At 44.5% G+C, this 15,742-nt stretch overlaps 2 long non-coding RNA genes across 2 annotated transcripts; one reads left to right on the top strand and one right to left on the bottom strand.

The window, feature by feature from the left end:
• On the top strand, positions 1 to 11,289 carry LOC144166804 (uncharacterized). The gene is made up of 2 exons (XR_013321777.1): positions 1 to 40; positions 9,626 to 11,289. It is a non-coding gene; the product is annotated as an uncharacterized LOC144166804 (long non-coding RNA).
• LOC144166803 (uncharacterized) lies at positions 11,191 to 15,374 on the bottom strand. Its single transcript, XR_013321776.1, has 3 exons — positions 15,260 to 15,374; positions 13,515 to 13,610; positions 11,191 to 12,075 (listed from the first exon to the last, which is right to left on the bottom strand). It is a non-coding gene; the product is annotated as an uncharacterized LOC144166803 (long non-coding RNA).
• Positions 15,375 to 15,742: the final 368 nt, after the last annotated feature.

The following is a 15,742-nucleotide window of genomic DNA, read 5'->3' as shown; positions in this document are numbered from 1 at the left end:
TCTGGGGGACTGCTCCATCATCTGTTACCTGGGGCCCCAAGTAAGCCTTGCGCGTGCGTCGTGCATGTGCGTGTGTGTAACTGCCGTATTATATGCAGTTAAGGTACAGTAAAGTACAGGAGGTGGTGGTACAGTGAACTGTGGCTAAGGCGTCTGTTGTGAATTACCATTTGAACTTTTATATGTGGCATATCCAAAACGTAGATTAGTGTGGTGTTTCAAATGAAAACTTTTGCTATACATATCAACATTCCGCAATATTGCGGCAACATGTACACAGGCAATGTTGTTAATATGTTTTGTGTGAGCATTGCTAAATGTGTAGAAACTGCGGATCACATTTAACCACACTTCCGAAATTAATGACGTTGCGTGTACATCGCAAACATGGAAGTCTGCTGTATGGGATCATTTGAATTTTTGGGCAGCTTATGTAACCCCCCCACAATAATCGCTTAACATTATAAATATGACATTTGCCAATGTTTGGCAACATTGCTGCAACGCAAAAAAAAAAGTGTATTCCATGGGCACCGTTGCCCATGGATGCGTTGTTTTTAAACGTTGCATGAATGCGTCCAACATTGGCCCATATTTGGCAACATGCACATCTTTGCCCATGCATTGTTTGTAAAAATGTTGTAAATGTTGTTGAATGTGTTCAACGTTAGCCCACATTTGGCAACATTGCTTCACGTGAAAAAGTGCGCATACGGGCATCGTCGCCCGTGTGTTATTGGTAAACGTTGCGTAAATGTTGTTGAATTTGTCCAACGTTGGCCCACATTTGACAACATTGCTGTGACGTGAAAAAACGTGCATAGGGGCAACGTTACTTATACGTTGTTTGTAAACGTTGCGTGAATGTTACAGAATGTGTCCAACGTTGGCCCGCATGCGGCAACATTGTCACCATGTTGCATAACATTGCCTACCGTTACACAACATTAGCCACATGGGGTGGTGGTGCACGTTTCAACCTAATCACAACTCCCCCGTTCCAGTCCAACCCTGCCAATCCACTCGTGCTCTTGCCCCCTTTTTTAACCACCCCGCTTTCGAAACAACTGTGCTCTTCTCCCGCGTGCGAATGGCGGCGGGAAGAGGGAAAGGTGTGGGGGGAAGGGCTTCGCCCCGCCGTGATTAATGGCACATGCACTGAAAAGAAGAAGCAGAAGAAAGTTGCTGTTGGAGGTTAGGGGAGGATGAGATAGTGATACGCAACTGTCCGGCGATGCAGAACAAGAGAGAGAGAGATAGAGAGAGAAAAAATAGCCCGACGTTGCAAGGGCTGGTGATTGGGAGGAAGCGGAGTGGAAAAGGGGTCATGGTTAGAGAAATACAAAAGTAGTAAACAGGCTGTTTTACGGGTCTGTATGTGAAGGTATTGTTATCACCCTGTGGAGTTTTCACAGCCACGTGTTCGTCTCGTTACTCCTGCCTCTCGCTCCCGTGAAGTGCCGCCGCCAGGGCGTTCCACAGCTATGCGCGACGCCGATGCTCCAGTAACCGCCCCGGCCAAGTCAATGTCTTTCTTGAAGCATTAGCAATTTATTTTGTGTGTGTAACGTCTGTGGATTCGTGTTTTAGAGAAAACTAAGTGTGAAAGTCACCAAAAAACTATGAATTTACTGCGTGTGCTTAAACGTCGCATCACTGAAAAAATTGATATCGGAACTCTATTGAAATCATAAGGTGACGCCCAGATTATGCTCTTTGCAGCTATCTTTTAAAACATAGTTCGGAATATCAGCATTTTCAGAGACGTAATTACATGCTTTTCTGCTGTTTGAACTTTATAAAACATTACGATGATACATACCTTTGCTGTAAAAAATATCTGCATAAATTCAGAGAATTTTCTACTAATGTGTATCATTCTTCTCCCGATTTTCCAGAGTGTGAGTTCTTTACAGCGAAATATGGCTGCGAGTCGCGAAAGACGTAATATTTTTTCTCTTTTGAAGTTTCGGTTTGTTTCTTTTCGCAATGATGTAAATTTATACCATTATAATGATGAAGGACCTTTACTTTGCTAATTATATTTTATTTTTCCGAAAATGCAAGCCGTACTGCACAGTTGGTGCCTTTCGTTATTTTTATTTGCATTGCCAACGTCCATTTTCAGACATTTTTAGTTTATTCTTTGGCTTTGCGGAAAATCTATAAGATTCATATTTTTAATTTTGCCAGATCCTTTTTGTTAAAGGAGCACTGACACGAAAATTTTATGTTACACTTTTATTGCTTTTATTGATGCTTAATGGCCTACCTGAAACAGCACTTCAAATACTTCAGCGCACGAGTTAATTACACTGAACGGCTTGAAAATCGTTTGCTTCAAATTCCCGCGCTTTCATTCCGAACGGCGCATATGACAGAATCCCTGATTGACCTCACCGTTTTGTGCGGACATCACCAGCGCCCACTTGAGAGGGTGTCGCGCCCACTCGCCGCTCGTGGGGCCGCGCGCGTGAAGTGACGTCACGAGTTTTTGACGAGCGCTGTCGCGTCACTTCTTTTGGCTTCACGGGGTGATGTCACGCTGATGTCCATTTGCTGAGTGCCGCTCCGCGTGCTGCTCCGTCGGCGCGATAAATGAGATCCAATTGAACTATGTTCTTAACATCGCAGGCCGCTAATATTTCAGCCGGGGTATTCTGTTGAGTGAAGGAAGCGAACTGTCCAATAATATCAACGCTGAAAATTGTTGTCAGTGCTTCTTTAAAATATTATTTTTTCGTGTTTTGTTTTGTTTTTCAAAATTCTGTCGAACCAATTATCTCCATTTACGCTATTATAACGATTTCAGTTAGAATTTCCGTCAAGTCTGCATTTTTGTGAGAATGCAAGGCGTTACACGGTTTCTCGCCTTTTTTGCTGTTTATTTCGTATTTTGGATATTATTTTTTAGTTATTCTTCGGTTATGAGGAGGGGAGGGGGGGGGGGCATGTATAAGATGCATATTTTTGATGTCACGTCATTTTTGTTAAAATGTTTTTTTCTAATGTTCTTATTTTCTGGTTTTTCAAAATTCTATCCGACCAATTGTCTCCATTTGCGCTATTATAGCAACTAAAGGTGGAACTTCCGCGAAATGTGCATCCGTTCTAATTTAATAGGTTGTGAATGGCTATATAACTTCACAGAAGAGCAGAAATGTGGATATTATAGCATAGCATTGTTTGCTGAGTAGCTCAACACCCAGAACCGTGTACCGCCCTGCATTCATGAATTATTATATAATTGGCAGAAGCAACACATCCACTTTTTATAATGGCGTAAATCGAGGTAATTGGTTGCAGGAAATTAAAAAAAAAATATATATATGTGAAAATGAACCTAGGCGATCGAAAATTTCCACTAAAATGAAGACAAAAATTAAAAAAGCCAGGAAAAGATCAACCGGTATACGAAAAGAAAAATCACGAAAACGAACCAAGCCCTTAACGTGCTGCGTTCGCGCGAAATGTGTAATTGACTGAGTTAACACGTTCAATCGTAATATTTAACGTGAGCAGAAATAATTAGTTGAACAAAATTACAAAACAACAATTACAAATTACAAATCACCTATAACAACGACATAAACATGAATAAAAATGGTCAGAACTTACCGCGTAATGCCGAGTACGCGCACAAAATGCGGAATCGGCAGAGGTAACACATTTAATTGGTATATAATAACAATTGATAGTTATAATTCGTCGCAGGGAATGCAAACAAAACATACATACAAAAACAGAACGAACTTGAAGTATACACGAAAAGAACTTGAGAAACAAATAAATGTGTATCTTATCAACTGCCCTCAAACACCAAAGACAAAAATGAAACAATTCTTCACAGGATGACGGAAAGACGAATAAAGAATTGTGAAAAGCACCAGCCGTGCACTGCGCCTTGCATCGGCGCCAATATGCATAATTGGTGAAGTTGAGGCCATTAATCGCAATACTAGTGCAACTACACAAGATCGGCGAAATGAAACCAAGCAAAACTATAAAAAAAATAGGTCTCGGGCCATGTCCACTAACGTCAAATCCGGGGAGGAGGGGGGGGGGGGGGAGCAGGCAGTGTAAAAATGTATCCTTGATGCCTTGGCGTTTTTTGCCCACGGATATGTAACAGTGGGGGGCAGAGGTATGCAGCTTTGCTGTAAAAGTTTCGTTTCTTTCAAGCACAAAGCGTTCTAGTGCGAGGCATTGCAAAACGAGTGTCCCGGTGTGTTCTTTTAGCACGCGTTAGGTACGTTCTGGCACGAGCCGTTGCAAAGCGAGTGTCCCGGTGTTTTAGTACTGTGACTAGATCGACGACGACATGAGACGACGACAGCCCAAGTCCCTAAGGGGTTTCGCCCCTAATAAAGTAACTCATCTTATTTAGAATCAATAAATCAATACTCCAGTAAGGCTATAAAAAAAGCCCAGGACGAATAAAAGCGCCGTGAGAGTTGAATAAGTATTGCTATACAATTCTCTGAATGTGTGCCCATCTGTTCACCTTTTAATAGTAATCTGCGCAGAGTGAAACAGGAACAGGCTGCATTTTAATTGTGGCGCTGAGCATGAAAGGGGCCGACGAGTCAACATTGTGCTGAGAGACGCAAACTGTCATCGGTCAAATACACCGTCTTGTCGTCCTCGTTATGGGCATGCATATTAAAGTTAGTTGTCCTGACTTTCACATTTCAGTTCTTTTAGCGCGGCAAGGGAAGGCGATTCTGAGTGCACGTAGTCGTTCTGCAGTAAGCCCGTATTTTTATTAATTAATCAATTATTATTTATTTATTTGTTTATTTATTTGCATAACTACATTCCCCCAAAGGGCATTGTTGTAGGAGATACAACGAAGAATATGTACAGTCCGAAAATGGACTTGACAATCTCACACTAAGGCATATTACAAGCATAAAAATATACAGAAACATTTATTAAACGATTTCAGGCAAGAGCGTTTTTGAACGCCAAAGGACAGCAAAGACAAGGGGTAAAAAATAAACAAAGGTAAAGGAGGGAAACGGCGAAAGAAGAAAAAAAAAACAGACATCGTACACACAACCAGTCACAGGGGTTATAAAAACATTGCAATAACCAGCACTGCGCAGTAGTGATAAAATATGCAAAAAAACAAACAAAAAAATTAAAGCTGGAACAAATTCACGGCAGTGAAAGTAATTTTTTATTAGTTTATTTGGGAGTGCCCACCAATATCACTAGGCCTTCTTGGGTGGTGCACTATAGAAGCACAGGGCGACACACAGACGGAGAAAAGGATGCTGCGTTCTATGCGTTACGACGTTATCTGCGACAATATCTTGTCACTTAGAGTGCTGTCCTGGCAAGTTTCTCACATTTATTTTAGATGCAGAGCATCTGATTCACCCGCCTTGTCCCTCCGTCGTCGGCGTTGTCCGCCCCTCCCCCATTCTCCTTGCCGCGCCAGCTGTGCTCTCCGCCGCTCACCCCCTCTCCTCTCCGATAGCGAACACTCTCTCGCGAGGTGCATAGGATTGGATTGGCTTGGATTAAAGTGGATTGTGTTGGATTGTTGCGTCATAGCCGCGGCAGACGCGCTGGGGCCGGCGCATGTGCAGTACTCTCTCTTCCGCGGTTTCCTCTCCTTCGGGCGCGCTGCGCATATAACCGGTGTGCCGTTCTCCGGCGAAGCAACCACGCTTGGCTCAAACACCTAGAGTCCACGCCGCTTTACAAGTATGCCAGCGTCGTCATCGGCTGGGACCGGCTTACGCAGTCCCCTCAACGTTATGCGCACTATAAAACGCGGTCCCTTCGCCGCTCCGCCTATGCGTCGCATCTACACAGGGGTTCCCGCGAGGGGAGGTGCGAGTTTTTTAAGAAGGATAAAGAAAAAAAAAACAAATTCAGAGAGAAAAGGCAGTAAATAAAAATTAATCCGCACACAGAAACAGAATGCAGTTTTACGCGCCCTAACTAGTCCACTTTCTTGTAGCTCTCCGCTTCCTTTGTTTTCTGTTCTACTCGGCAAAACTGAAGAGCAGCTCCGCTCACTAAAACTAAACTCACAAACTAAAAGCTCTGTCCTCGTTCTTTTGCGCACGTTTTAATTTTTTGAAGCCATGATCCAACACGCCCAACAAGGCATTCTATTAGGTTAACAAAGGCCGCACCCACGCAGGAGGCCACCCCGGGGAGAGGGCTTAGCAGTTGTTCTATTTGACTAGTCTTGTTCTCCTTAGGCTGGCTTGTTGCTGTGCGGGGTGTGCTGCCAGGCTTGTGGCAATGTCGAGGAAATGGAAGGCACACAACAGAGGTTCGATTTCTTCCACGTGGACGAAATCGCCGCGGGCCCATGCGCCCGACACAAAGGAATGCCGCCGCCAACACGATCATTGCGGATGACGCGAGCTCATGCACGACACCAATAACTTAGTGAGGCTAGAAAGAGTATTGGCTATGATCAGGAATCTGCCTGCCTGACCTGTTAAAATTCTGTTCTGAAACGTAAACGAAGCCTGTTTGTGTACTTTTTTAATTATACAGAATGATAGAGCAATAAATGAGCGTTTTTGCAAGTTTTTCCTGAACAAAACAGTCTTTAGTTCGCGGTCAATCTTCAATCAAAGGTCCCATAGTTGTGGTATATTTTGATTAACACAAAGAACGGCGATGAGATTTACCCGCTTACTAAAAAAAATGAAATAAAAACGAATTTCATTTATGGGACAGCTGGTGGCCATTCTGAAAAAAAAAAATCTTAGAACAGCGCAGCACTTGGCTTTAATGAAACGCACAATGCGCGGAATGGCGGTATTATTTTATTCTAGGCTGTATCCACTCTACATGTAGAAATATTGTGTGATAATCCAACAAATGAGGGACTAAAATAAACAGATCTGTCGCCGAGTTTGGTTGCGCCATCAATCGACCCGGCACCACGTGTTTCTTTCGTTTTGAGAAACGTTCAAACGCTCACGGTTCCTTTTAGATTTCATGGGGGATCTACACGCTCAGCGTGACACTCCTCCACATGCATTTCTGCAGTTTATCGAGAGCTGTGTCTCTAAATGATCACACATCGATGTAGGGTGCCCTGCTGTCTGCCTCTGAATAACTTCAAATCCAGTACAGGTGCCGCCCTTTGTTTCGTTATATTTCCCGGTCTGGGGTGCTACCTGGTCCTGTGGTATATCATCAGCGGATATCAGAGAGGCTACACCAGATAGGCGATGCCTAAGAAAACGGCATCCATTCACGAGAACAAGATTGGCCCCTTTGGTGTAGCATTCGGCGAAAACTTCCCGTACTGGGAGAGGCCCTCGTCCTGCAGTGGACAGGCTGACGATGGGGATTTCATTTATGTACGTGCGTCGTGCTTGCGTGTGTGTGTAAATGACGTATTCTACGCAGCTAAAGTACAGGAGGCGATGGTACAGCTAGTGAACTGCAGCTAAGGCGTCCGTTGTGCATAACCATTTGAAATTTTATAGGCGACGTAATCCCTCCAAAACATGGGTTAGTGTGGTGTTCACATAATAAATAAATGGAAAGCTGCTATACATTCAACATTCCTCAATATTACGGAAACCTAGATAAACATGCACACAGGCAATGTTGTTTCTGGATTTTTCGTGGGCATTGTAGAAACTGCGCATCACATTTAACCACACTCCCGAAATTAACGTATCCCGATGTTACATGTACTACATCGCAAACATTCAAGTCTGCTGTACGGGATCATTTGAATTTTTAGGCAGCTTATGTAACTCCTCATACAATCGTTTAACATCATAAATATGACATTTGCCAACATTGCTGCAACACGAAAAAAGCGCGTAAAGGGCAACGTTGAAACGTTGCATGAATGTATCCAATGGTGGCCAACATTTGGAAACATTGCTGCAATGCAAGAAAGCGTGCCTGTGGGAAACGTTGCCTATGCGTTGTTTGTAAACTTTGCGTGAATGTTGTTGAATGTGTCCAACGTTGGCCCACATTTGTCAACTACACACAATAAAACCCCAGATAGGCAAATACATGACAGACAAACAAAATAGGTTCAATGAAACATCCATGTGCAGGCTTCGAATAGGCCATACACATGGCACACATTCGTATCTCCTAACTGGTTCATTACCCCCAGTCTGCAACAGATGTGCCGAGCGGCTTTCAGTACTACATATATTAATCGAATGCAAATCCTTAAACGATGTGAGACAGCGACACTTCCCTGATTTATACAAGTACAGAATTCCACTTCATCCCTCTTTATTTTTAGGAGACGAACCAGTGGTCACGAACAAACGTGTATTATCATATCTCGCCGAAGCCGATTCTTTAAATCTCATCTCATACCACATGTAACTTTCGGATCTCTCAGCATTAAGAGAGCTACCGAGGGTTATGCACCCATCATGGTCACCTTCATCCACCATTATGACCATCTTCATATTTTTAATATCAGGGCCCCTTACACCCATATATTAAGCCCTTTTAGTATTAGGATCATACTCATAACATACACATTTTAGACACTAAAGTGACAGCGAAGGACCACTAAATATTATCTTGGCGCTCTTTGGCCTTGGCTGCCCTTGCGCCATAAACACCCACATACTACTACTACTAACATAGCTGCAACGTGAAAAAAACATGCATACGGGCAACACTGCCCATCTGTTGTTTGTAAACGTTGCGTGAATGTTGTTGAATGCGTTCGACGTTGGCCTACATTTGCCAACATCGCTGCGACGTGCAAAAATGGGCATACAGGCAACGTTGCCTATACGTTGTTTGTAAACGTTGCGTCAATGTTGTTGAATGTGTCCAACGTTAGCCCACATTTGGCAACATTGTCACCACGTTGTGTAACGTTGCCTAACGTTACACAACATTGGCAACACGGCAGAAACGTTGCGGCAACAATTTGTGCTACTAGGGTAATTACTTCACGAGCGGGTGGGTGAAGTCCCTGTCGGCTAAACAGCTACAAGACGACAAAGTGCTTCTGCTCGGAGAGGTAAGCAGCCGGGATCTTTTTTACTATTTCGTCAGTTCGGAAATCTTGCACGGAATGCTCGAAATAGAAACGGTCGCGCTAGAACAACTCTTCGCTGTTGCCGGTTACGTTTTGAGACACGATCAACAGTGACGAGCGCTCGCGCAGAGATGTGGGCAAGTAAAAAGTCTCTTGTTTTCTATGTCAAGTTGGCGCATGCGTAGTAGGGCTCCTCTGCCGTTCCTGAATCAGGTAAAACATCCCCTTCGCGAGGGGCACGATCAAATGCAGAGCATTTCTGGGGGCGCACGACGTTTAGTAGTTTGCGTTACGTTAATGTTGTTGCACTTGTGGCAACTGCAGACGAGAGAGCGCTCGTCAGCAGTAATTTGAACGAGTCAACGATATAAGGTGCGTTCGTAGCGTCCCATTCTGTGTCGGCTTTGTGGCGCAGTGGGTAGAGCACCATGTACATTGTGTTCCGCCCGCAGGGTCGAGGGATCGAAACCGGGCGCCGGATAGTATTTTTTTTTATATAGTAGGGAGGGGTTCGGTGCGGACTACGGACGTCAACGCAGGTGACATCGTGAGATACTGAAATGCTCTGCATTTAAAACTTGTGCATTGCATTTTTTTCTCTCGCAGGTGAACCATTCGCAAAGGTTGCGGGACCAGCCTCTGCATGTGTGGATTTTGTGCCAGAAAAGCGGGGTCGTGCTCACTGCACCTGTATGATAGGAGCAGGTGAGGCCTGTTCTCATGTTGGAGCCTGCCTGTATGCAGTTGAAACAGGTGTGAAGATGAAAAACGCTACAAGCTGCACCTCAAAAACGAACATCTGGCTTCCTGTGTACGTGGAGAAGGTGGAGTTCAAGAGGCTAAAGGACATCGACTTCACTTCGTCGAGAGGGAAGAAGCGAAAACTGGACGACATCAACAGCAGCAGTTCAGCAGTGAACGAATAAAAAAACGAATGGACATCCCACCAGCAACCCAAGAGGAGCTCGGCGACCTGTACAGAGCATTTCAGAGCACAGGTGTCACACCTGCAGTATTTTCTGTGCTTCCAGAGTATTGCGAAAGCTTTCAGGAGCCTGTAAAAACACAGCCTGCCCACTTGAGGAAGCTGTGTCTCGAAGAGAACTTGGAAGACAACCTCGACACGCTTTTGAAGAAGGCTGACGACTTTCTTGCCACTTTTTCCATCAGGGACGATACAGTGAAGACAGTTGAGGCTGCAATAAGGCAACAAAGTAACTCGCCAGACTGGTTGCTTTACCGTGCTGGCAGAGTGACTGCGTCAGTGATGAAAAGAGTGTGCCACACGACTGTGCAGAGTCCTAGCTTATCACTGGTAAAATCAATTTGCTACCCTGAAAAAAATTCCCTCAGAGTTCCTGCCGTCATGTGGGGCTTAGAACATGAGCAAGATGTTTTCGAAGCTTACAAAGCCAAAGAAGCTACAAAGCACCAGAATGAGTGCCCTGGACTCCACCTGAGTGCTGCTTACCCGTTCATCGGCGCAACACCGGATGCCATCACCTCGTGCAGCTGCTGCGGGAGAGGTGTTGTGGAATTTAAGTGCCCATTTTTGCTAAGAGATGCTCAAGATATCACCACCAGCATTTCATGTCTGAGTTACACTGGCGGAAAACTTCAGCTTTTGGACAATCGTGCGTACTACTACCAAATTCAGACTCAGATGACAGTGTGCCATGTCGACTTTTGCGATTACACTGGCGGAAAACTTCAGCTTTTGGGCAATCGTGCGTACTACTACCAAATTCAGACTCAGATGACAGTGTGCCATGTCGACTTTTGCGACTTTGTGGTGTGGGGACCAAATGTGCTGCACATCGAGAGAGCGAGACGCAATGATCAGTTCTGCAGAAACATTTTTTTTTCTTCCGCAAGACAGTTTTTCCGGAACGTCATTCTGCCCGAGTTGCTCAGCCGATACGAGGCGAGACAGAAGTCGTGAAGAACAGCCAGCAGACACAGTAGAGTACTGCTTCTGTTGTGGACCGGACACAGGCAAGATGGTAGCTTGCGACAACGAGGCGTGCAGCTACAAGTGGTTTCATTTCTCCTGTGTCGGACTGAAACGGGCACCAAAAGAGAAGAAATGGTTTTGTCCCGAGTGCAAATAAGACAAGGAGGCTAATGTCAGGCTTCCACAGTTTATTTCACCACAGCTGTGCCTGCCAGTGTGAAGCAACAGACTATCTTGATGAAATTTGCTAAAAGAGCACGCTAATGTTTCTTGTGACTTGCAGTCTTAAAATAAAGGACCACGTGGAGCGACAGTGTGTCGCTCAAGTGTAACTGAATGGATGCAGTGGGCTAATACGAGCGACGAGCTGTTGCTGACACCCCTTCATACACTGACTTCTTTATTAAGCCCTCAGTGCCATGTTTCCCAGACAACATTGAACACACGCAGCATCAGAATACAAAAATGTGTTGAAACTGCATTGTACAATAATTGTATTACTGCCAACCTACAAACAACACCGAAGTAATGAATCTCAAGTACTGCCAACCTACAAACAACACCGAAGTAATGAATCTCAAGAAGTCACATCACGTGCAGTGGCAAGGGCAGTTGCACAAATTTGTAAATTCAAAGAGTTGTAAATGTAATGCACGACACACAGAATATGGTACGCCTGAAGCACAGCAGCGCAAAAGATCCAAATAAAAAGGTAAATGGTCACCTTGCCACTTTAGAGTCGTTGGCTGGCAAAAGAGCATTCTGCCAAGAATGCTGCTCTACACATTTCGAACAAAACAAACAGCAGAAACAGAACTAAAAAATTCGAGCGTAACCACAGTGGCACTGTATTGACAGCTGTCAATAGCTTATTATAGGAGGCACTCTTATCTCAGCAAGAGGTTAACAGAGGAACAGCATACGCATAGATTGACTTCGGATTAACAGCGGTATTGGCGACTCTCCATTTGGACTTGTTTATAAGATATAATATATAACAAATTCGGGGGCAGCGCATAATCGGAACGCTGCCCTAATCAGTTACATAAAATGAAATTATTTCGCCTGCGGGGACCACAGCTGGGGCCATCTCAGTTCTCACCTGAAAAGAAGCAGAGAAGGCACGAGATCAGGAATCTGCTAATTGTACACACGGCAGAATGCTTTATCTCCATTTAAAGGAACCATGAAGACAAAATTCAAGCTCGTTTCAATCAAAGGATTTAGCTTTAGTACTCGGTGCTTGGCCGGCAGCAAGTGACCCTTTACTCCTTGAGAAATTAAACAATTTAAGCCAGAATTTCAATTCTCCACTGAATCATGTTTCATGGCTTCAGCAATGGCGTATTTTGGGCAGGTACCAAAAACAAAAGGTAGGATGTTGACTGGGGCTGCCGCCATCTCACAGACACCCCCCTTTCGTCCGCCTGTTTACTGTTTGCATCCCTAGGTGGCACAGCAATACTGCTCAAGGACTGCTCTTCACCCTCAGGTACTGACTGGGCTTGCACACCTGCCGTATTTTTGTTATAGTTGAGAGTAATCATTCACTAAAACAAGTACAGCTTGAATAACAGGATTTATGTGGCTGTGCTGCTTATGTCAGATGGCCAGTGTCATGTCAGAGAAGCCCAACGCGTCAGACAGCTGTGTTTAGGCAGTGTCGATCGGCAAAGTGCCACACTAACTGCTTCCTAGGTTTATGCGTTCATTCATAACCTCTACTGTTTATTTACCCCCCCACTCTTACGGCTATAAAAAGAATAGGCAGAAATTCAAGCGCAAATAGCTTGTTCTGCAAGCTTATATAATATAGTCCCTGTTTAGTTCCCGTTGGATTTTTCCAGCCTCAGCCAATTGCATAATACATGGTACGTTTGGTGTGGTAAAGTAGCTGGGAGATGCACATGTATTCTGTTTTCCTTATTACACAGGTTACTTGAGTGAAGCTTGCATTAGGGTGGTGTAAGTGTTGTTCTAAGGAGGCATTCTTTCGAATGAACCAAACTTGCATTTTGTGTTCATGGCCCCCTTTAAAATACAGCGAGACATCCCACGCACTACATGCAAATGCTGGTGTACGCATGCAGCAGTGCGTCCACAAGCAGCCTTGCAGCTGCTGTACAGGCAGCTCCCAGCATTGCAAGAATAATTTGCAGCTGCTTCCTCTGACAAAGTGACCGGTGAGAACACAGCGACCGGTGTTCAATTAATTATGAATTAAAAGAGGTATTGCGAGCTCGCAAGGACAAGCCAAGCAGTCGTACTTAACCAGCCTGCAAAGAAATGTGTCAGATTGTAGGGCAACACACACACGAAGCACTCGCAGCTGCTCACTCGTGTCCTTCAAGTGGGACAGTTCTGTATCGGTATGCCGCTCTACCGTCTCTTCCTCTGTACTATTGGCATTTATTAAGTGCACCCATTTGGTTGCTGGCAACACCATGACGCCATGATGTCACGTGGTGTAAACACTGTTTTGTTGGAGGAACCAGGCAGACCATAAACCCCACCCCCTGACAGAAAGAGGCGGCAGCTCACAGAGAAGAGTACTTGTGAGGAGGCCACCCGATCACGTTGCCGTTGGCGTCCTCCAGGTAGCACCAGCAGTCGTCTTCCACCCGTGCCTCCTGCCTCCTGCATGGACAGCACCCCAAGTGGTGGTGATGCATAGGTGGGAACACTTGAGCCTGGGGGGCGGTGCACGACAACAGGGTGATTTCACGAGAGATCGAACATGCCTGCACACGCGCATTTTTACATTATCCCATATTCTTATGAGTTATGCGCAAGCCAAATACTAGCTTAAAACTGCCATCCATTTTCCTCAAGTCTGCGTACTTCGAGAGAAAAAATTTGCGAAGGTGGCGCGAGTGACGCGCGATTTCCAGTGGCTGTAGTTTTTTCCAGTCCAGCTTTCATTGTTCCAACTAAAATTTGTTTTAAAACAAAAAAACTACACTAAAATTACAAAACAGGTCAAAACAAATTCTGCCTTCTATCTACTGTGAACAAAACAATTGGACAAATAAAGTGAAATCACACCAGACGCCAGATTGTCGCTAACTCTGACGGCCCCTATCTCCATATCTAATTGTGAACAACTTGTGACAGGTAAAGTTGACCAGATATTTTAAACATATCTGTAAAATATTGCTTGTCTAGAAAAAATATGTGCATTGCGAAAAAAGGATTGAGTGCTGTGCGTTTTCTAAGAATTATAACTTTATAAATCAAAATTAAAAAAGCCACATATTGATTTCCCTAAATTGGGGGAAAAAAAGACTCCTCAGAGGGTCAACAATACTTCTGGAAAACACGTTGCATCATTCTTTTTGTACCAAAGTTATGAGCGACTGCAATCACGCATTCAAGACTTGTTTTCAAGCCGCAAGATTCGCTCCTACCGCTCTTTTCTGGTTTTGCGCTTTGATAAAAAGGTGACTTTGCATTCTGTGGCCACACCAGGAACTCCTCAACCTCCGATGTCCTTCTAAAGAGAAATCCGCCTTATTCTTTTTTTAATTTGTGATGTTTCACTGAATAAGTGCAAGCATAGCTATGCCTGTGTAATAGCTATGCTCGCATTGTATTTGTATTTAGCACTGGCGTGTTTTTCATTTGGCATGTATTTGGCATTTAAAAGGTGAATGAGAAAGTGAGGCAAGCCTGGATGCCCGTTATAAATTGTGCAGTGAAAGTGCCCGGCTCTAGCTAGCATTAGCATTTGTTAAGAATTCTAAATAAAACGCATTTGTGAGTACTATAGAAAGTGCAACCCACAGTTGCACTGCTCAAAGCAACAGGAAGAAAAAAAAACTACAGGCACTGACACACGGCTGGTCACCACTGGCAAGGCAACAGTGGCCCTGAAGGTGTTCTCTAAAAATTTTTAACATTGCTCCTCCGAAAGAACACACAGCTGAGTCCAGCTTCCCAAGGCAGGGCACAGTCAAGAAAGCTGTTTCCTCGCAACAAGTACGAACTGTCAACCAAACAAACCACTGGTACAACTTTGAAAAATTGGAGCAACCCGCCACTCTCGTTATCAACATATTCTTGCACACCAGTGCTGTGCATCAAGATTTTACTCCCCAAGTGAACAGTCAGCTGTATTGTACAGGTGCCTACAATGGAAAGCTTTAGGTCCCTGAGTGCGAGCACATCGTAGCGCCTGCTGTATCCCAAGCGGTCACAGGGCATGCAAGGGAACCCTACAGCCACCTGGTACAAGACGCAGCAACAAAAAACAGACTGAGCACTGGCCTGCCAGGAGTGGCACTTACTTCATTTCAAGCTGTGTCACCAGCTTGGAGAGACTCGCCTCCATGGGGCTGCAATGACAGATAAAGCACAGAGGCCTTAGAACCACAGAAAACCTAGAGGACTGTGAAAAAGTTGCAAAACGGCAGGCCCCAAAGAGAGGCCCTGTAAAATATCCTACTTTGAAGGCATTGGTAAGACTAGCACGTATGAAAAAAAAAGCTGGGCTGTTGGTACATTACAAACTCTAGCAATAATAAAGGTGGTGGAAAATGTAAGGCACGTTATGGCACCTTGGCTCCTTTTGCCTTCCGTGCTGTCTTATCACCGTCTTTATAGGGAGGCCGATTCCATGAGAGAACGAACATGCGTGCACGCGACCATTTTTGTTCATTCTCGTTTTTTTTATGATACTGCACGCAATATGGAAACCCCCTAAGATCAAGTTTGTTTTCTCCTGAAGTGCGTAGTTCGGGAGAAAAAAATGTTGGAATGTGCCTGGAGCA

The sequence above is a fragment of the Haemaphysalis longicornis genome, unplaced genomic scaffold (genome assembly GCF_048455015.1).
Source record: "Haemaphysalis longicornis isolate Haplotype H1 unplaced genomic scaffold, Haemaphysalis longicornis Haplotype H1 scaffold_19, whole genome shotgun sequence".
NCBI classification, from domain to species: Eukaryota; Metazoa; Arthropoda; class Arachnida; order Ixodida; family Ixodidae; genus Haemaphysalis; species Haemaphysalis longicornis.
The sequence above is the reverse complement of the archived record's forward strand: the minus strand, read 5'-3'. Positions and strand labels throughout refer to the sequence as shown.